The sequence below is a fragment of the Thunnus thynnus genome, chromosome 7, assembly GCF_963924715.1.
Source record: "Thunnus thynnus chromosome 7, fThuThy2.1, whole genome shotgun sequence".
Classification (NCBI taxonomy): domain Eukaryota; kingdom Metazoa; phylum Chordata; class Actinopteri; order Scombriformes; family Scombridae; genus Thunnus; species Thunnus thynnus.
The window spans coordinates 15540847-15562375 of NC_089523.1; the positions used below are offsets into that span (position 1 = coordinate 15540847).

The window sequence follows — 21529 nt, forward strand, 5'->3', positions numbered from 1 at the left end:
GGTATCTGATTGGTCAGGCCAAACATACAGCTAGTCGTCTTCGGTGACAAGAAGAACAAGGAGTCCTGCAACAGATGGTTTGGCCCCCACAGAGCCCTGATCTCAACATCATGGAGTCAGTCTGGGATTACATGAAGAGACAGAAGAAACTGAGACTTAATCCACAGAAGAACTGTGGCAAGCTGTCCATGATGCTTGGAAAACCTACCTACCATGTGTGTATGTATATATATATATATACAGTGCTGCTTGAAAGTTTGTGAACCCTAGAGATAGACAATATTTTTGGAAGAAAAACATTAAAATAACCATATAAAATGTTAATCTATACCCCAATTCATAATACTGATATTCCAAATAATGGACTCAAACAAAAAAAAGATATATTTCCATTGTTTATTTAACAAAAACTCAGATTTCATGCGTGCAAAAATATGTGAACCCCTTCAGTTAATAGGGTATTGCACCTCCTTTCGCAGCAATAACCTTAACCAAGCGGTTTCTGTAATGACTAATCAGTCTCACATCTACTTTGGGGGATTTTTGCCCACTCCTCCTTGCAGAACGCAGCCAGTTGGACTTTGACTGGGCCTATCCAAAACACAAATCTCCTTCTACCTCAGCCATTCCTTGGTCTTTTTGCTGGAATGCTTCAGATCATTATCATGTTGCATGATCCATTTTCGGCCAAGCTTTAACTTCACAACTGATGGCTTTAGGTTATTTTCCAGGATTTTACAATATTCCTCTGAATTCATGATTTTCTGGACTATGTGGAGTTGTTCAGGTCCCGAGGAAGAAAAGCAGGTCCAGATCTTAACGTTCCCACCACCATGCTTCACTGTTGGGAGAAGGTTCTTTTGGTGGTATGCGGTGTTGACTTTTTGCCAAACATGGCGGTTTTGGTTGTGACCAAACAGTTCAATTTTGGACTCATCTGTCCACAGAATGGACTTCCAGGAAGCTTCAGGTTTCTCCAGGTGCTCTCTGGCAAGATTGAGACGGGCAGATTTGTTCTGGCTTCTTCCTAACAACCCTCCCATGTAAGCCATGTTGATTGAGTTTTCTTCTTATTGTGGAAGCATGCACATGTGTCCCAGATGCAGCAAGAGAGGTCTGCAAATCCCTAGATGTTATGTTTTGGTTGGCTTTTACCTGAATTATCATATTTCTTGCAGATATTTTAGAAGGTCGTCCACTTCTAGGCAGAGCTTCAGTCATTTTCAGTGCTCTCCATTTGTAGATGATCTGCCTCACAGCGGACCTATGGAGCTCAAACTTTTTTGAAATGAAATTATAACTTTCCCCAGACAAATGTTCTGTCACTACCCTCTTCCTGAGGTCCCCTGAGATTTCTTTTACTCTAGGCATGATTGACCTGTATGGGTTCACTTTGGTAAGACTAAACTGACCTTGTTTGATCTCTGTTTTAAATCAGTGCTGCCCAATGTCTTCCCTAAAGATCTCTCATTTCATTGGTCCATTTCATTGGTGAATTTAGCCATCAATTTTGGCCCACCTGAATGTGTTTACCTGCTCGTTTTGAGCAATGAAGCTCAGGGTTTAAAAATACACCTGTTATTTCATATAAAAATACTGGTTCTGATTAAATAAAGAAATAATGGTAAAACAACAGAAAACTCCAAGATGCTCAAGAGGTTCACATACTTTCAAGCAGCACTGTGTGTGTGTGTGTGTGTGTGTGTGTGTGTGTGTGTGTATGTATGTGTGTATGTATGTGTGTATGTATGTGTGTATGTATGTGTGTGTGTGTGTGTGTGTGTGTATGCAGCTAATGCAGCCATGAGCTCACACTCTGACTTGTGGCCTTCTCTTGTTAAATGGGCAAGGATCGCTTAAAAACTTGAGAAGGGAATGTTTCTGTAATGCTGCCAGGCTGTTCAATGAGCTTGAGTCACAGAAGCTTTTAACAACACTTCTTGACATTAAGATATGTTTTTAATTCATGCTTTTAATTATACACTAATTTATTACTATGTGTGTGTGTGTGTGTGGTGGGGGGGTAAGATTACTAATATCAGGTGTTTCATTGTACTTTTTATTAATGAGAGTACCTTTATGAGCGAACTGTGTGTGTGTGTGTGTGTTAATTACTGTTTATAGCGTTGCTCCCCAGCCAGTAAAACTAGAGCAGCAGTAAAACAACCTAATTGCCCTCACAGCCCCTAGAGAAAGAGAGGGACAGAAGGTGAGAGGGGATGGAGTGAGTGAAAGAAAGAAGGAGGGATGAAGGAAAGAATAAATTAAACTAGGGCAATTAGAGATGCCTCTCTCAGAGTGGATGGAGCAGGACTGTAAACCTTCTGAATTACAAACATTTTTTTTCAAATGATTCATTAAAAACAACAAAAAGAAAGGAAGACGAGAATAAACAAAGCAAGATTTTGCTCAAGTTACATACATTTTTATTGTTTTTTAATGATGCTACATTAGAAACATTTCACTTCAAATATCCTGCACAACCTCACAAGTGTTTTAGCTTATTTTCACTAATTTGACTGATTAAAATTCTGTTTATGTTTGGTGCATCTACTGTTCACTAAGAATCGATGAGGTCACAAAATTCCATGTACTAAACATACTCATAAGAAAGACATTTTCCAACCCTAACAGGTGCAACAAAAGTAACAGTACAGTCAGGGAGTTATCAATCAATCACAGTCTATAAACACCAACACAGTTCTGAGAATGTAAACAGCTAATGTAACTGAAAACACCTGTGTGGGTGGGCTTTAATCAATATATTAAAGTTTTCCACAAAATAATTGTTTGGTAGACACAAATTTATGCTTTTGTACATGTCAGGGACCAAGCAGTGAGGCAATGGGGAAACAAGAGTTGTAGATCATTTTTTTAACCCATAAATGAAAAAAACAATACAAACCAAGAATATGATAGCAAGGCTTATAGAAATTTAACTATACTCCATATAATAACAACTAAATAAGATGTGAACTAAACAAACACATTCTTCTTCTTCTTCTTCCACTTCTTCTTCTTCTTCTTCTTTTTTTAATAGCGGGTGGTAACCAACGTTAAAGGTGCATTACCGCAGCCTGGTCGCCAGAATAAAACTTGGGCATTGTACGTTTCTGCAAACCACAGAAACATTGAATATCTACGTTTCAATACGTGTAATATATAGCATATTAACATTTCAACAAAACGTATCATATCAACATTTCTACAAAGTGTAGCATATTAACATTTCAACAAAACGTATCATATCAACATTTCCAAAATACGTATCATCTCAACATTTGTAAAGTGATGTAGTTCACATGCGATCTATATGAGCTGATTTTCCTATTATGAGGAGGAGGGGTTGGTGGATGGTTAGGAAGGTTCTTGGTAGAAAGTTGGAAATCAGCAGAGCACGGTTTGAGACAACCTTGAAACCAATGCCTGCTTCCCGTTTCAACCGACAAAAGCGGGTGGTTGTTTTTAGCGAGATGTCAGGACATTTGCATACGTTTTGCCGGCAAGAAAACTGGGTGTTTTTAGTCAGACATTGGGACATTTATTTTATTTTTTATTTTATTTTAACCCAAACCATGATCTTTCCCTACCCCTAACCAAGTGGTCTTTGTGCCTAAACCCAACCAGACCTTAACCACGGCTTTGTCACACCATAAAACATCATTATTCAGTGAATAGAAATGTTAATATGCTACGTTTTGTAGAAATGTTGAGATGATACATTTTGTTGAAATGTTAATATGCTATGTATTACAGCCATGAATTATTGAAACATAGATATTCAACGTTTCTGTGGTTTGCAGAAACGTTAAATGCCAATGTTTTGTTCTGGAGATTGGGTTGATTACCACCACCTACTATGCTGGAGTGCGGGACAGAGTCCCTTGTTTCCATTAGGACTAGGAGGGAAAAAACAAAACAAAAACAAATTCTCTTCATAACCCTAAAACTCAAACCAGGCTTTATATTTTCCTTTCTCAATGCTAAATACATTCTTAAGATTCAATACTCCCACCCCACATTCCTTTAGTTCCTTCTTTAGCTTTTCCCTATGTGTTTCTGGCAGTGACAGATAACATGTACAACCGTTTCTTCCTCTAATCCACGTTCACATAGACCTGATGGATGTTAAGTGCATTAACTCTGTGTGTCCTAACCTCAGCCTTGATATGATTGTTTGCTCTCTGGATTTTTTTCCTATTGTTTTTATTCCTCCCACTTTTTGCTTTATTTCACATAGATGACGCCCTTTGTTTCCTTCATCTCAATGCTTTTGCCAGGCAGTCACAATATTCCTCTGTATTACTGCTTTAGCCTCAGCTTTACTGAAAGCTACCTCCATAATTCTATCCTGTTTCAGAGCTTGTTTAGCCAGTAAGTCTGCCATGTCATTCCCCACGACACCCCTATGAGCTGGGATTCACATAAACCTGACTGCTATTTCTGTTGTCTGAATATTGTTTCATATATTTCATAGAGTATATCTGGTCTGTTTTGGGACTACATTGACTGCAATGATACCAGCATTGATAATGAATCTGAGCATAATATGACCTTGTTTAGCTTATTTTGCACTATTCACTGAAATGTCATTAAAATAGCTAACATCTCAACAGTATATACTATTAAGTGATCTGGTGTTCTTTCCTAATGTTTATATTTAAATCTGGGACAACAAAACCAAAGCCACTATTTCCATTATTAGGCTCCTTTGATCCATCTGTATATATTGAAATACATGTTTTATGTATTGTTCTTAGTCTTTCATTAACTATATCTGCCCAATTTCCTTTTCCTTTATCTATCTATTATTTATTTTCTCTTGAATATCCAGATCTAAGGACACAGGGGAGAATAACCATAGAGTCAGAGTCACTGGGTAAGATGCTGTGGAACTGTATCTTATCTTGTAATCCCATTTCTTTTGCCATTTTACTTGCCGCCCAAAGGAAACATTCTCCTTTTGCTTTCCCACTTTCCCAGCATGGTCTAAGGGCCTTTACAGTTGGATGGTCTTCTTCCTTGTGCCCCAGTAGACTTGTCCAGTAATTCACCATTATAGCTGCTTTTATCTTAGATTGCTATAGCTGGAGAAGTCTCAGTAGCCCCAGTGCATAATCTCAGTGCCTGAGTTTGTATCACTTCCAGCTTCTTTAGTAATGTTTTTGCTGCTGACCTGTACACCACACTTCCATAATCAATCACTGATCTTATTAAAGCAACATAAATAATCCTCAAAGTACTTCTACATGCTCCCCTTCAGACCCTGTCAGACGTCTCATTACATTTGGAACCATATTGCATTTTCTATCCATCTTATTTATATGATCACTTCAGGTCAACTTTGTATCAAATAAAACTCCCAGAAATCGAGTGCTTACTGCTCTATCTGTTTCCCATATATCTTTACACCAGCCTCTCTTATCTTCTTCCTACTAGTAAATACCACTACATTTGTCTTTTCTACTGAAAACATAAATCCCTATAAGTATGACCATTTCTCAACCACCCTAACTGCTTGTTGTATCTTCCCTTGAATTAGTGTTAAATTCTTCCCCCTTTTCCATAAGGTCCCGTCATCATCAAATAATGACTTTCCAGTACCACAACTTATGTCAGACATATCATTAATCATAATTTTTTAAAACAAGTATTGAGCTGATCACACTGCGCTGAGGAGTTGTATTATCTACCTTATATCTAGTAGATAATGCTGTTCCGATCTTAATCTGAGCAGATCTATCAAATAAAAAAATGTTTTAATCCAATTAAAAGTTCTTCTTGTTACTCCCATTTTATCTAATTTAATCATTAATCCCTCTTTCCATACCATATCATAAGCTTTCTCTACATCAAAGAACACTGCCATTATGGATTCTTTATTAATTTGGGCTTTTCTAATATCTGTCTCCAAACAAATTACGGGATCTATTGTTCCCCGCCCTTTCCTAAATCCACTCAGGCAAGGGGAAAATAATCCTCTTTCTATATAGCATGTCATGCTCTCTGTAATCATCCTTTCCATTATTTTCCCAACATGTAAAGCAAATGTAATTGGTGGACTTGTTGGACTTGTTGGACTCCTTTCCCGGTTTTATTATCGGTATAACAACTTAATCTTTCCGACTGGTAGGTAATCTTCTTTCTTCCCATACTTGATTATATATCCCTAAAATAATAATAATAATGATAATAATAATGATAAATTAGATTTATATACCGCCGGAAGAGAAAAAAGAAAACTAAGCCAAACTTAAATAATAAACAACTGAGAGGTCAACAGGTTAACTGTGGGCTAAAAGCCTGAGTAAACAGGTAGGTTTTGAGGGCTGATTGGAATGAGTCCAGGGTAGGAGCATTGCGTATTTCGGAAGGGAGAGAGCTCCAGAGGGTGGGGGCTGCCACACTGAAAGCTCTGTCTCCAGAAGTGCTTTGGCAGGTGTGGGGGACGGAGAGCAGTCCTGAGTCTGAGGACCGCAGGCTTCGTGGGTCAGTGGAGGAGGTCAGAAAGGTACTGGGGGGCCAGGGAGTGGAGGGATTTGTAGGTGAGGAGGAGGAGTTTGTAGGAGATGCGGTGTTTCACAGGGAGCCAGTGTAGGTGAATGAGAGTGGGGGTGATGTGCTGCCAGCGTTTGGTGTGGGTAAGAACCCTGGCAGCAGAGTTCTGGACATATTGGAGCCTGTCCAGGGTTTAACTGGGAACCCTGAACAAGAATCCATTGCAGTAGTCCAGACGATTTGAAATGAAGCTATGGATCAAAGTGTGAGCAACAGTGTTGCAGAGTGACAGCCGGAGTCGGGAGATGTTCTTGAGGTGGAAAAAGGCGGATTTTGTGACGGATTTGATGTGTGACTAGAAGGAGAGGGTAGAGTCCGGGATGACACCCAGGTTGCGGAACTCCTAAATATTTTAACATTATATAATAAATTTGGTCTTTTCCTTTTCTCCTCATTTCTTGTATTGTAAAACGTGCATCCATCGCACCACTTGTACACTTGTCTTTGTATGGATATGCTTCTCTAGTTTTAAGTCTATTTCCCTACCTTCCAGCTCACACAAATACTCAAATCGATCCCATTTTGCTTTACTAAATATCCACTTTGATTCTCTTTCCTCTACCCTTACTTCCCTGTCTACATGTGTTTTACTAAATATTGGGTAATGATCACTACAGACTGTTGAGTCTTCACATAATTCCCACTCACATAACCCTGCCACCTCTCTTGATACCAGTGTAAAATCTAGTGCTGAAGTGTTACCTGTGTGCACATCTATCCTTGTCCAAGTTACCAATTTCCAATAACATGCTATGTGAATTGAAATCCCCACACCAAAAGATACAACTTCTAGTCTGTCCTTGAATCTGCCTGAATTTGTTGATATCTAGCTTTCTGCATGGGTTATAATAATTTATGATGGTGAGCTGTCCTTCATTTGTCCCTATTTTTACAACTATATAGTCTTCCTCTTTACCCTTACAGATAACTCTGAATGGCATATTCTCCTTGGTAAATGTAGCACACTTACCCCCTCCCCCCTATCACATGTAACAGCAATATATTTAAAGATTCTAAAATCCAGATTTGGTTTCAATCATGTTTCTTGCACACAAACAACTACCATTGTAGTTACATTTTAAAGCTCTTGTCCATTTGCCACCAAGCTTCTTGCATTCCATTGTAACAGAAGAACCATAATATTGCTAACCAACCCATAATGACTCTTGGCTTGCCTGAGCACTGAGATCATTTCTCACCTCCTCCCATGTTATTTAATGTTCAGATGATTTGCTGCCGCTTTAACTATTATTTGTATTCTTTCTGTTTTTGATTTTATTTCCATTGCAGCATTTGTGACTCCTGCTATGAAAGTGACTAATCTCTTTAAATCAATCTACACTTTACTCTCTTTTGGCTGTTCCTGCTGTTTGTTAAAGTGCCTTTCATTTGTGCTTCCTGTATCTCCCCCATCTCCTCTGGTTCACCATCTTGACAGCTTTTGCATATGTGGTCTTTTGTACTTTGACCTGTTGAATCTCTACTTCCCTTTCCATTACTTCACATCCTCCATATGCGACACTATGGTTGCCTCCGTAATTACAACATTTTGGTTGCATCCCTTTCCCACAGTGTTCACACTCATGGTGTTCCCCACATCCAGCGCACCTTCTTCTTCCTTTACATGTCAGAGCAATATGTCCAAATCTTTGACAGTTAAAACATCTTATGGGTTTTTTTTTATGGTTATGGGTTTCCCTCACAGAGTAGGTCATGTATCCTAGTACAACTTTCTTTGGGAGAATTTCTTTCTCAAATTCTAACAATATACTTTCGCTGTCTTTCCTCATTGCTTCTCTGAAGACATGTCATCCTTGCATCCTTCAGTCTCCCACTTTTCAGATTTGTCTTCACTTCATCCATGGTGACCTCAACTGGTGTTCCCCAAATCACTTTTATTCCATCTGCTTCCTTTCTCCACACGGCTTGCACTTATCACTTTATGCTTTCCTGCATCACTCATCCTACATGCCCTTCCTCTCTGCTCTTCATTTCCACATATGTTTAACTGATTCCCATCTCTCAAAACTTTGGCCATTTTATCTCACCAGCTTGATTTTTTTTTAATATTGTAGTTAACTTCACTGAGCTCATAGTATGAACTCTCTTCGTTAAATCTGGGTATTACCTTAAATCCATTTTTGTCAACCCCCGTTTCACCACTTCTTCCTTCAGAGCTACTCATCACTTTCCTGATTTTTCTCGCTCCTGTTCCTACTTATTCGTTCATTCTCCTGATTAATTTCCATACTATCCTGACTCATGATTCCCTCTGAATCTCCCCACTGAAGACCATTTACGATATAGCTGTGCCTACCCGCCGTAGTTTTCACCGTTCTGTCAGGTTTCCCCATGCCAGCCAAAGAGACCCCTCACCTCAGATCTCCCGGTGTCATCCACAGTATCCTCTCAGGTTCATCAATCGATTCCCTATTCCCTACTACTTCCCTACTTCCCTACATAGCATACAAGGGGGTAGACAATATGGACACTAACTACAGCTAAATACAAAGCAAAACTAATTAAACCCCCCATGACATGGCAGCACATGGTTTGGCCTGGGGAGCTGTCTTTAGCATTTAAGATTTCACAAACTTCAGCCACACCCTTTTCTCCACCAGAAAGGACAAGCCCCAACAACCACTGTAATTCAAAAACAAAGAAACACATAATTAATCTAACAGAACATGTGTAATCCTATAGTGTTAAAATGTATGCTACAGAAATGTAAGGCTAAACGTGTGATTGAATATCTCAGATCAATCAAACTTGTTGTTCAGGTGCAAATGAAATAAACCTGTGTAGGAAAGCAAACAAATGAGGTGGGAGAGTGTAAATTGAGTGAATATTACCATGTGTGACTGTGGCCGTCACAGTACACCTCATGCATTTGACACAAAGAGTCTAGTAATAAGAACATGACGCTAAGGCTTACCTTGGCTTGCATTCATAAAAACTGTAGATCACTGCTTTGTGAGGGTGAGCCCATGATATTGGTTGCTTGCAATGTGCTTTTTTGTAATCAGTTTTAAATAAAATTAAAAAGAATTTAATTAAATAAAAACAAAAAAAACCCCATTTGCCTAAATCATTGCACAGTTCTCAAGGAGAATGCTGCTTAAATGCTAAGTGATCTCCTTCCATATGCTGTCTGTTCAAGATGCCTCTTTTGCCTATTCATGTACCACTGAATGATATTAATAGTCTGGGCAGGCAGTTTGACTGGCTTCATCTAGTCTCTCCGTAGCTCTGTTAGATAAAGGCAAGTTGCAAGAATCATGAACATGCATACATACACTTGTGTTAATGCATGTGTACATGCATGTGTGTGTATATGTGGTGGTACGAATCATATCTCATCTTGGATGTGTGTTTGTGTGTATGTGTGTGTGTGTGTGTCAGTGTATGTACCCAGGCCTCAGAGGTTCCCCTTGTCATGCATTCTGAAATTTGCCCTGCGGCTGTTCCACTGAACAGCTGCTCTCTCCTCAAAGGCTCTTTCTCGTCTTCTGCTCCCATTCCTCGCAAGACCTATCTCTCTTTCTGTCTGTTTCTCTTTTTTCTCTTCACATCTCATTTGGTGTCATTCACTGGTTCACGCACTTGCGTCTATTCCATAAAGGAATCCACATGGACTTGCACCTTACTTGCTCTCAGACCTCATTACACCATACAAACTTGCATCTACTTTCTCTAGATTCCAATGACTTATCTCTTTCCACAAAAGAATTCAGCCATTATCAGGATTTTTCCTTTCAAGTTCCTTTTCCGCCCACTGTCCATTACAGAGGTGTAGGTTCAAGTTACATGATTAAGATATGAGTCAGACTCATGTCCCAAGTCTGATGCCTTTTGACAAGACTTCAAAAATTAAAACACACCTGTGACTTCACTTTGACTTGAAATAACTTGACAGCCTCTCCAAGCCAATTAACATTCATATTTAAAATGTCTGTTGTAGCTACCTGTGATTGATAGATTGGCAACAACAGCCCAGTGTTACTGCTGCTCCTAAACCCAACTCCTCTGTTGTCTGCAAATGCACCAACAATGACCAAACCTTTTCATTTTGCTTAACGTAGTAATTATACCGTGTTCACATTCATCTTAGTTTAGTGTGTTAGCATGCCAACAGTTGCTAATTAGCACTAAACACAAAGCACAGCTGAAGCTGGTGGGAATGTCATTATTTTTTCAAGGTATTTGGCCATAAACCAAAACACTGGACAAATTCAAAATTTGACCTGATGATGACACAAGAAGAGAAGTTAAAGGATGACCAAAGTTATTATAATTCATCCTTAGGAGAACATTAATGTCTCCAAACATTTCACTCATAAACACAAAAGTAAACATCATAGTGATACTAGAATAAAAGTCAGAGGATCACCAGTCATTAGAATACATCGTCAGGGAACCATGACTGTCTGTACAAAAATTTTTGCCAAGTCATTAAGCATCTTTTGAGATATTTCGCTGGATCCTATACTACTTACGAATCATCCTGAATGAATTTAACATTTAAAAGCTTAATCAGGGATCGGAACTGCAAATTAGCTTCAGCTAAACGCCTTATTATATATACATTACATCTATTGCATTGCTTCTCCCTAACAGTGTCTATCTGTACTATCCCTGTTAAATAAACTAACAAATACCATTGATAAATACTCTGGGCACCAAGGATGTTATGGCAATCCATCAATAGTTCTGGAGATATTAAAATAAAAAAGGTCAACCTCATGGTGGCACTAGAGGAAAAGTCAGGGGTTAAAGTCAATACGATTCTGCCTCTGGGGACCATGAATGTCTGTACACAATTTCATGTTAATCCATACAATAGTTGTTGGGATATTTCAACCCGGACCAAAGTGGTGGACCAAAGAACGGACCAAGAGCTATTTCACTAGCGGGACTAAAAAAGCAAATCAGGAACGCAAATGTGATCAGGAGGTTAATGGCTTACCAGTTGAGAATAACCAGCATAGTCTTTGAGTGCATGTTAAATTTTCTACCTTGCTTTTTGTGTTTCTATTAGTTCTCAATAAAACACATCAAAAGGTATTCAGGTATGCATGAATTCTAAATGTATAGTTTTAAAATGATCAATCCTTTGATGAAACCCTCTTTTAGTTCTCAATCTCCGTCGTCTCTCTCTTTTTCTCTCGGTCTCTTTCATCAGCCACCTCTTACTCCTCCTCCTCACTTTTCAATTAGAGAAGGAATGGAAGTAAAATATGACAATGAGGCATTTTTCTATTTCTGCTGGCCGAATAGTAGCAGGCTATTGAATACTGGATGAGAGCAGAGAATACTGTAAAGAGGATAAGCGGGCAAGCTGGTGGCTGCTACGTGATGGAAGTGACACGCTATTCTCTCCTGTGAGGTACAAAACCAAAAATGCCCTATTCTCTATGAGTCCCTCCATTTTTCATTATTTCTAACACTACTTCCTGTCTCTCATCACCGCTACCCCCTCTTAAATCTCTCTTTCCTGTCCGTCTCTCCCTCTAATCTCACTTTCTCTGTGTTTCTGGCAAACTCTTTTCCCATCTACACCCCTGCCCCTCCCCCCCTCGATGGGCTCTTTAGATTTTTAATGAGCCTATATTTAGCCTTGCTGGATAGGAGGAATGTTTCTAAAGCATTTTACCCTGAACAGCATTTCTCCTGTCACCTTGGACATTTTTCCCCATCTGCCACATGCAGTTTATACTCAAGTGTCTCATCCTTATCTTGTACCACTCCCTCTATCCATCTACCCCTCCTTCCAAGAGATTCATTATGACATATCAGGTGTAATAGATGCATTAGAAGATGGAATGCGGGCCAAATACACTTGTTTCCAAATAATAACCTGTTTTTTCCATTAGGAACCTCTCATATTTCGTGTGTGTCTTTTTTGTGCACACATAGTGCTACCATCCATATTTTAAATGTCCAGCAGAGATTTTACCAACCGTCTCTGAAAAGAAGGGCAGAAAAGTGCATGGTGAAAGAAGACATCTTTCAAACTGAAGTGTCCTTTGAGCAAGACTTTTAGTAGGTGGTATGACTCAAAACATTTTTTGCAGAAAATGTAAGGACACTAGATTACCCACTGGTGGATGGTAGGGCAAAATGGCTACAAATTCACACTCTTCCCAGTTGGCTTTAGTGCAGCCCATGACACATTCACATTACTGTGTCTTTCTGGGCTTGTACCTTTTAACTTACTGTGTTGAGGTGTTCTTTCAGCCTTTTGATAATGTGTCTTTTATAATGACAGTCTGTGGGGAAAATGCTCTCTGAGTCACTGGCAATATTCTGTTGTAGTACCACAGTTAGCCACTGGGAAAATTAAATCGGCAACACAAATTAGCATTGGCTGACCTTGTCATGTTGTATCCAGTGAATACATCATCCATAACCAATCACAGAAGAGCTATGGGTCTGATATTTGCTATAATGAGCAAGGATTGTGTGTGACAGCTAAGACTGACCGATTTACAAACTTAACTCCAGTTCTTTAATTTCCTTCCTGCTCATTTCTCTGATCTCATTCAGACTTTCAGACTTTGTTTACATCATCCAAGTGGTCTATAATTATTGTATCCAGTTGCTGATATCTTCTATGGTATTGGAATTAAAAGGTCAAAGGGTTTAAAAAAATCAGTCAAGATGGTGGTTAGCTGCACAGGATCTCTCAATTCACAGAAGGATGCCATTCAGTTCAATGCCATTCCTCACATTCATCTTAAAAAAAAAAAAAAAAAAAAACCAATACAAATCCATTACTTTTACAAATCCACACAACTGGCAGAGACATGCTCATTTCACTCACTAATGAAATCCACCATTACAGATTTTCTTAACAAGACCTAATCATTTATCACCTCTAACTGGGCTAATTTTCCCTTATCCATTACTGCACTCTGTGAAGAGCTTGTGGTGGCAGTGAAAAGGCTAAATGAAATTGGAAGGCAACACTCACTGCAGCACCAACCGGATTTTTTTCCCCCTTCAGGCTTGCTGGAACTGACCTTCAGTTTTGCTGATACAACTGCATTCTTTACGAGCTTATAAAGTGATATTAAGAAAGCAATAGAATGCCATTATTTGAGATAATGTGCTGTAATAGTAAAAAAAAGAGATACTTACAGATCAGCCAAACCTGCAGAAGAAAAGGTAGTAATACAATTTATACAATTTTTAGTAATATTGTGTTATACAGCACAGTATCATGTAGATGCTAGTATTACATTTAAGGCAATGTATCCAGCCATTTGTCACTTGCATGTTTTTCCCACTTGGCGCCTTTTGTATTCACAACTAGAAAATGTTTTCATGATAATTATACTCATAAATGCTGAAATCAAAGGACAATATGCTTTAAAAACAAGACCCCCTGGGCATTTAACACATAGCCTGCATTGACCCATGGCAAAGAGTCATGACCCCATCATGGAAAGTGTTGGCACCTAAGATACAAAGGTTCATCTGGCGCACACACACACAGACACATTTGTGTGAGCACTCAGTGGAAGCTGAAATGAGTTACAATTGCAGGAAACACACACACACACACACACACACACACACACAGAAACACTCACTGAGGCTGTGGAAAAGAATAGCAGATGCATAAAGACTCAAGAGAGAACAAACATGCTGAGGTAGGAAAAGACACAAATGACACGCACAGGGCTTTTCTCAGCTGTTAAAACCGTTATCCAGCATTGGTAGGGGATCAGTGCTGTGCCATTAAACTTTAAGGAGAGCTCGCTGTCAGGCAACAGTTCTTTTATCACCTTTGGATACTACATGAACACATCTGCTTCACGTCTGACCATCTTCTCTTTTCCTCCACAGCCCCTCTTTTTCATCCTTCACTTCCACTCAGCTCTTCTAACTCTCTTTTCACCTTAAGTTCACCTCTCCCTTCCTCACCTCCTTTACTGTAGATGCCTGCTTCTGACAACATGAGAGCTGACCTGTGAATTCCTTTTGTTTCAGCATTTCTGAAAAGGTTTCATAGTCTAGTTATCCATTCTTCTTCATTCCTCCTCTTGTATCACACTCAAGCTTTTTCTTTTGTTATCTATAGCCTCTAGCACAAGTACCTTTTCGTGCTTTGTCTTTGATAACGTTTTTTTTTTTCTCTACTTCTCACCTTTCCTATCATGTGTTTCATGTATTCTCTCATCATCAAATTTGTTTTTTAATATCTTCAGCAACCGCTAAACAATTCCTAAGCAAGGGAATGCAGATGAGAAAAAGGATCATGTGCATAGATGCGGGATGTGAACATCACAACTAGAATCAAGCATAACGGATTATCGCTCAGGCGGGCTTACACAGTGCAATTGCAAATTGGAAAATGAACATTTTTATTAAATATACAATGTGTGAGGAAGATCAGTCTGGTACGCTACTGACTAATAACCATTTTGCCACTATTCAGCTCACTGTGGTGGCCTGAATCTAATTTCCCATATAATTTAATTACATTCAATAGCATTCATTATGATGCAGCCTTAACCTACTTTTCTTTCCATTGCTTAACTCTCTGTACTCACTTTTTTTTCTGTCTCTTTATTTCATAGTTTCCTTTCCTGTTGGCTGAAAGGTGTTCAGGAGTCATCAAGGACAGACTCTGACCTCCTGGTTGGAGCATGGACATTCATGTACGTACATACAGTGCACATAAACACACACACACCTTTAATCAGGAAAGGGATGGGTTCCTTTAATAGATCATCATGCTGCCTGACCGAACATGTATGTGTATGTGTGTGTGGGCATATTATTGGGGATGATAACAGGTGATCAGGAAACAGGGAACTCCAGGAAATTCCTCAGGGCATGGGAGAGAGCAGCAGCAGGAATGTGCACATATATCAAATACATTCAAATGAACACACACACACAAAAACACACACACTCTCAAATCAAGGTATTTATGTAGAGTCCCAGCTGGTTGGTTTTCAGCAGGAACTCTATAAAGTTACATTTTTAATGTTCTTTTTCCAGAATGTTTCACATCATAGGGACGTCAAAAAAAAAAAAAATTATAAAAGTAGAACAACAATTGTAACTTTCAAGCAAGATGCAACTGTATTTGTCAATTTTAGACTTATGGAAGTTATAACTTTACTTAGTGTGATTAAGTAAAGTGCAAGCAGTGTGTTCAGTTTAAACATATTTTTTCATATATTTTCTTAAAGACCTTCTTTCAAAGAGCAAAAAACCTCTCTTAACTTAAAAGGGGAAAAACGTAGAATTGTAACTAATGAGTAAAAATCGCCTACCAAAATGTCCTCATGTGCATGAACTAATGTAAACTTGAATGGATATTAATAGCTAAAAACAAGAATTTCCAAAACTAAGGTGGTTAAAGATTCTAGTCAGTCGCATTTTCAATGCAAGCTATATTTAGAGGCAGATTTAGTTCTTTGATTTTCTAATAAGTTTGGAAATCAGTCTGCTTGAGTTGTAACACACAGAGTTGCTTCCTGTTTTCACAGTAGTTGGAAGCTAGTCTGTTAGCTGTTTTTGGCCAAAGACAAACAGCTATCAGTGTGTGCTCAAAATTAACTTTGTATTTAAATGCTGCTTGCTTGTTATCTTGGCAAGAGAAAGAACACAATCCTTGGATTCTGAAAAAAGCCACAAGGTGCACCTCTCCTACTCCGTTGCTCATATAAGATTTTGTTGATACTGCAATCAATTTTTTAGCTTCACAATTTATATTGTTGTTTTTGTATCACAATAGTGCATTACACCCCTACCTATAACAGAATTTAAAAGACGAGAGAAGAAGAGAAGAGAAGAGAGATGATCCCTCACTGGCTTGCCATATGCAAATACTTAGAGAGTTGGATTCCTGACAAAGCTAGAGGCACTGCTGCCAGGAATTAAAACTCAAGACTCTGTGCTTGAGTATTTTTGTTCATTTCCTTAAGTCAAGTCATTTTTTTATATAGACTAAAATCCCAAATCCCAAATTTACCTCAAAGAGCTTTACAATTTGAACAGCATACGTCACCCTTCACGTTAAGGCAATTTCATCCATTTCATCCCTGTTTGTTTTTTTTTTTTTGTAAAAAGGGAGGATGTGATACCAGTTTCATGTTATTCTACTAATTGACAGTTGGCAGCAGTTAATGTACAAAGAAATGTACTAACGCACCAACAAAGGCAAGGATACAGTGGAAATATAAAAATGATGGCTCCAAAAGCGTTTTATTAAGGAATGTATTCATCACGTTTGTCAGGCCTGAGGGAAACACATAAAGCAGTTTAATGAATAACTCTAAATTTAACCCTCTCGACCCTGGTAGATTTCTAGAATGATGCTGCAGTTCACTGAGGTGCCTCATTTAAATTAGCATTTTCCTACTCAATCCAAACAAACAGCTCTATCTCAAAAACAGAAAGAAATTGACAATCAAAAGTTGTTGTCATTTAAAAAAAAACACAACTTCCTCTTTAATTTGGTACCAATATGTGGCATGTGTAGCAGAAAAATCAAGTAATTATCACTATAAACCTACACTCTCTTAGGCACTGACCAGTTTCTACCGTATGAAACATAACAATCTTCCTCACACATACACAGCGTTTTTTTTTCTTTGGAAAAACTTTACACTCTATACAAACTGTACACAGTTACAAGAAGTAAAATCTCAAAGTCAGCAAGTAACTGCCCTTAGTAACATCCTATTATTACATAGGTGTACATAATATGAAATTAATAGCCTAAATGTAATGGTGCCAAACAACCAAAACATACAATGAGAGATCCAATAGATTCTAAAAGAAGTTATAAAATGGATAGCTCTGGTCCTTAATTTTGATTGGCTGAGCTGCGTTTGAAGCCTTTATAAGATACTTTATAAACACACATCTGTGAACACATTACAACACTATTATTGCACCAAACAAAATGTCAGATTTTGTTGATTTACTGAGTGGGCTTTGCCTGGATGAGTGGTGGAAAGAGATGGACAGGATGGAGGAGGAAGATAAAAAAGAGAGGAGAAATGCTGAAATTAATGAGAGAGACATTGAAAAGCTGGAAAAGTCAAGATATGAAGGTAGGACCATTAAATAGACGATGTGGTCTGTTCGCTATTTTCAGACCTGGTGTACCAAGAGAGTACCTGGCTATTGATTTTAAATCAATCACCAAAATGGAGCTAAACCAGGCTTTCCATCAGTTTTATGCCACTGTGAAAAATAGAAAAGGTGAACCCGATGGTTTCAGCAGTTATCTTGGCCTACGTGCAGGGCTTTACCAGTACATCAATGATCCACTGATCAGCCGATCCTGGTTGTTGAAAGATCCTGAGTTTATCACTAGCAACTTCATTTTCCTTGGAGTAGTGAAAAAACTTTGCCGAGAAGCATGCGACAAAACATCCCACCACCCGGCATTAATGGAAGCAGACTTTCAGAAAATCAAGCACTCTCAGGCACTGAATCCAAACACACCTGAGGGTCTTGTCAACAAAGTCTGGTTTGATTTGCAGCACTATATGGGACACTGAGCTAAAGAGGGCAACTGCCAACTGAAGCCTGAATCATTTATCATCCTCCAGGACGAGAACGGTCAGAAATATGCAATGCTGTCATTCAACGAATGCACAAAAAACCACAAAGATGCCGGTGAAAGAAACAAAGAGAGCCTACAGGGATTTATGTTTGCGAAGCCAGTCGCTTCGTTGGAGAAATACCTCTCGTTGCTTTCCAGCGGCCTTTTATCTCCATCCAAAGCAGATAAACTACACCGTTGATCTATGGTAAGTTAATGATGTAACTTTTTTTTGTTACAGTGTAGCTTGTTTAATCTACACTGTAACAAAAATTATATGGCTGGAAAGTGACACATATGTGGTTATAATGTAACTGCAACATGATGGCAACACTTTATTTTTCTTTCTCCAAACGTTAGGTATACTAGAGAGCCCATGGGGGTGAACTTCCTTGGCTCCATGTTGCCACGCATTTGAAAAGCAGCCGGCACTGAGACAGTCTACACCAACAACTGCTTGCAAAGCACCACTGTACAGAAACTCTCTGATGCTGGCATAGAGGCAAGAGAAAGAGAGTCAAACATCCTTGTACCAGCAAAGTGTTCATAATTGAACACTTCAACAATTGCACAATTAATGTCGATATCCAGATAAATGTTAATAATCAGCCCATCTTTAAGCATGTTTTCCACTGTGTCTGTGTGTTGCTTGGTAACTATTCTGCTAAATGTCACTGAAGATATTGCTTGGTGGAAGAATGATTATTTTTTATCAATAAATTATTGCATTTTTTGTTGCTGTGTGTTTATTTTATGAAACCTTGCCAGGTATATGTAGTAACTGTTTTATAAATGCAATAAGCCCTGTGAGGCTGTGGTTTACAGTGATTTTAGAACAGCTAAGGGGAGTTGTTGGGCCTAAAACCCTGTTTAGCTGTTCTAAAATCATTGTAAACCACAGCCTCGCGGGGCTTATAGCTATAATAAAATAACTCCAGGTCAATTTTACAATGAGAATGTGATCTACAACATTTCTCTCTATCTGCTTCCTAGTGTCAACAAATCATAGCCTATAATTGCACCCTATTTTTACTTAGATGTACATGAAATCAATATATAATTATGCCAAACAATCAAAACATTCAATGAGAAATGTATCTGAGTCTATCTAAAAGAAGAGAACAGTAACCTCAGGTCACTTTTATAACAAATACATTTCTCTCCGTCTGCTTCCTGAGTCAACGTTCAGAGTCTGATAACAAAACAGATCCTTCATTGGATAGAAAACGTCCCACAATTCAACCCACACAGTAATGTTATAAGAGCAGACAACAATAGTTGTCACACTAACATGGAAAAAAATTGCCGAACTTATACGGGGAAAAGTCGCTGCAAGCCGGTCAGTCCTCCCTACTGACCGGCTGACTCTTCGGCACACTGCCTCGTGGAAAACAGCATCCGGTTCCAGCAGTGAAAGCCAGGTAGGTCCTGCTGTTTAGTGATGGTGATTATGTGATTTCAGGCAGAAAACTCAACCTTACAATGTCATTGTTGCTTTCCATGATGCATTGGGGGTCAGGATCGCTCTCACAATACAATTGTATAGCTTCCATAACATTATAAAGACGGGGATGCTTAGATGGCGGAGCCATTTTGTAGATCATTTTCACCCATTTTCATGGGTTTCAAAAAAAATCACAGATCTCAACATTTCGATATATATTTCCAGTTCCGGTTCATCAATGACAACTTAAAGTATCTACAAAGCTCATGACTTTACTTTCCCTTTTTGATACACTGGAAAAAAAATTAAAATGATGGGTGCTCTTGGGCACCATAGTGAAATATAGAACAGGTGCTCTGGGGCACTGTGGTTTTTTTTTTGTTGTTGTTTTTTTACAAGAGAAGTAGAGTAAGTAAGAAGCAACACTAAATAAATGCTATAAAAAACTCTTAAACATCTCCCTCTAACAATTTATGAGAAAAGAATCAAAGGATCAAACTCATGGGGAGAATGTTAATGAAATCAGAATTGATCAAATCCTTTCCATCTGACAGACATTGCGAGGGACTAAAATACCAGTGCACCTGATATGCCATTCCACAGGCTAAATTTGATTTTGATGATAATGCCTTTATGTTCTGTGGTCAAACGCTTTTTCCGGCTGCACTGTGATCTCGAGCGGATCAAATGACCACACTGACAACGATGACAGGGACAGTGCTGCACTTACAATCAGGAGATAGAATGATGTATTGGGATAGTGAGGTATGAAGGTGGGGTCTGCAAGATAGGGAGAATACTGATGAGACTGAAACAAATGGCGTGTGAAAAGGGAGATAAATGGTATGAGAAAGTTAATAACAAGCATTGTCGTTCCCCAGCTCTGAGTGGAGGGAAGAGAGGAGGAAAGGAGAATTGAGAGGAAGAGAGAAGGGGAAAATGGCTGAAATGTGCATTCCCTCTGAAGTCTTCCTCATTGATAGAGGAAAGAAAAATGAGACAGGCAGAGAATGAGAGAGCGAAACAAGTAGGCTAGAGTCACAGATACCTCATCGTATTTGACATAAAATGAAAAAAGCAAGAAAAAGGCCAAAATAATAATGTTCACGAAAACTGTAATCACAAGATCACATGGGGAAAAACAAATACAGCCAGTATCAGAGAACAGACAAGACAAACAAAATAAAACCAACAACTGTTAGGACAAAGAAATAATATTGTACTGAACAAATGTGTCTGCACTTTGTCATACCCTACATGTGTTTATTTGTGTCTGCGCGGGATGATGTCATAAATAGATGCTTACATTCAGTCTATTTGTCAATAGCTGATGATCTGTCAATAGCAGGGATGTTCATCTTTGCCCCTTCCTATTTGATGTGAACCTTGGTGCATAGTTAAGAAATTAACACAGTAAAATGCTGTTGCTAAATGTTTGGAGCTATCTGATCTCACAATTATTACCATGACACATTTAAAGGGAACATCATGCGCATTTCCAGGTGTATGTTTTAAATCAGGGGCTCTATGGAATATCATGATTACAGTTCAAAAACTCCTCATTTATTTTATATTGGCTCTTTATGTAGCCCCTCAAGTCAGCCTCTGTCTGAAACAGGCCGTTTTAGCCCCCTTCCAATGAGCGCGGTCTGTTCTGATTGGCCAGCACTCTGAGGCTGCCCCTTGGCAGACTTCCACCAGCACCAGAGGCTATGTAGACAAACCATGAAATGATTTCACTTCTTTTTCTTGTTCTTTACTCGAAATGTCAACTTCTCAAATACATTCATACATCTTTGAGCCAGAATCGGATCTGAAATATGAGTGGACAACACAAACAACCTGTGGAAAAACCTTAGCAACAACCTTAGCAACCAAGGCTATGGAATAGATGGCCATTTATAGGCATGCACGATGAGCTGACATCATCTTGTCGACAAAGTAGAAAAAAT

At 38.7% G+C, this 21529-nt stretch overlaps 1 long non-coding RNA gene across 1 annotated transcript in view; it reads left to right on the forward strand.

The window, feature by feature from the left end:
• LOC137185984 (uncharacterized) overlaps positions 1-18866 on the forward strand; it is a 33070-nt gene extending 14204 nt beyond the window's left edge. Inside the window, exons 2-3 of the long non-coding RNA XR_010928947.1 lie at positions 15144-15224; positions 18141-18866. This is a non-coding gene — a long non-coding RNA (uncharacterized lncRNA). The remainder of the gene's footprint in view (positions 1-15143; positions 15225-18140) is intronic.
• Positions 18867-21529: the final 2663 nt, after the last annotated feature.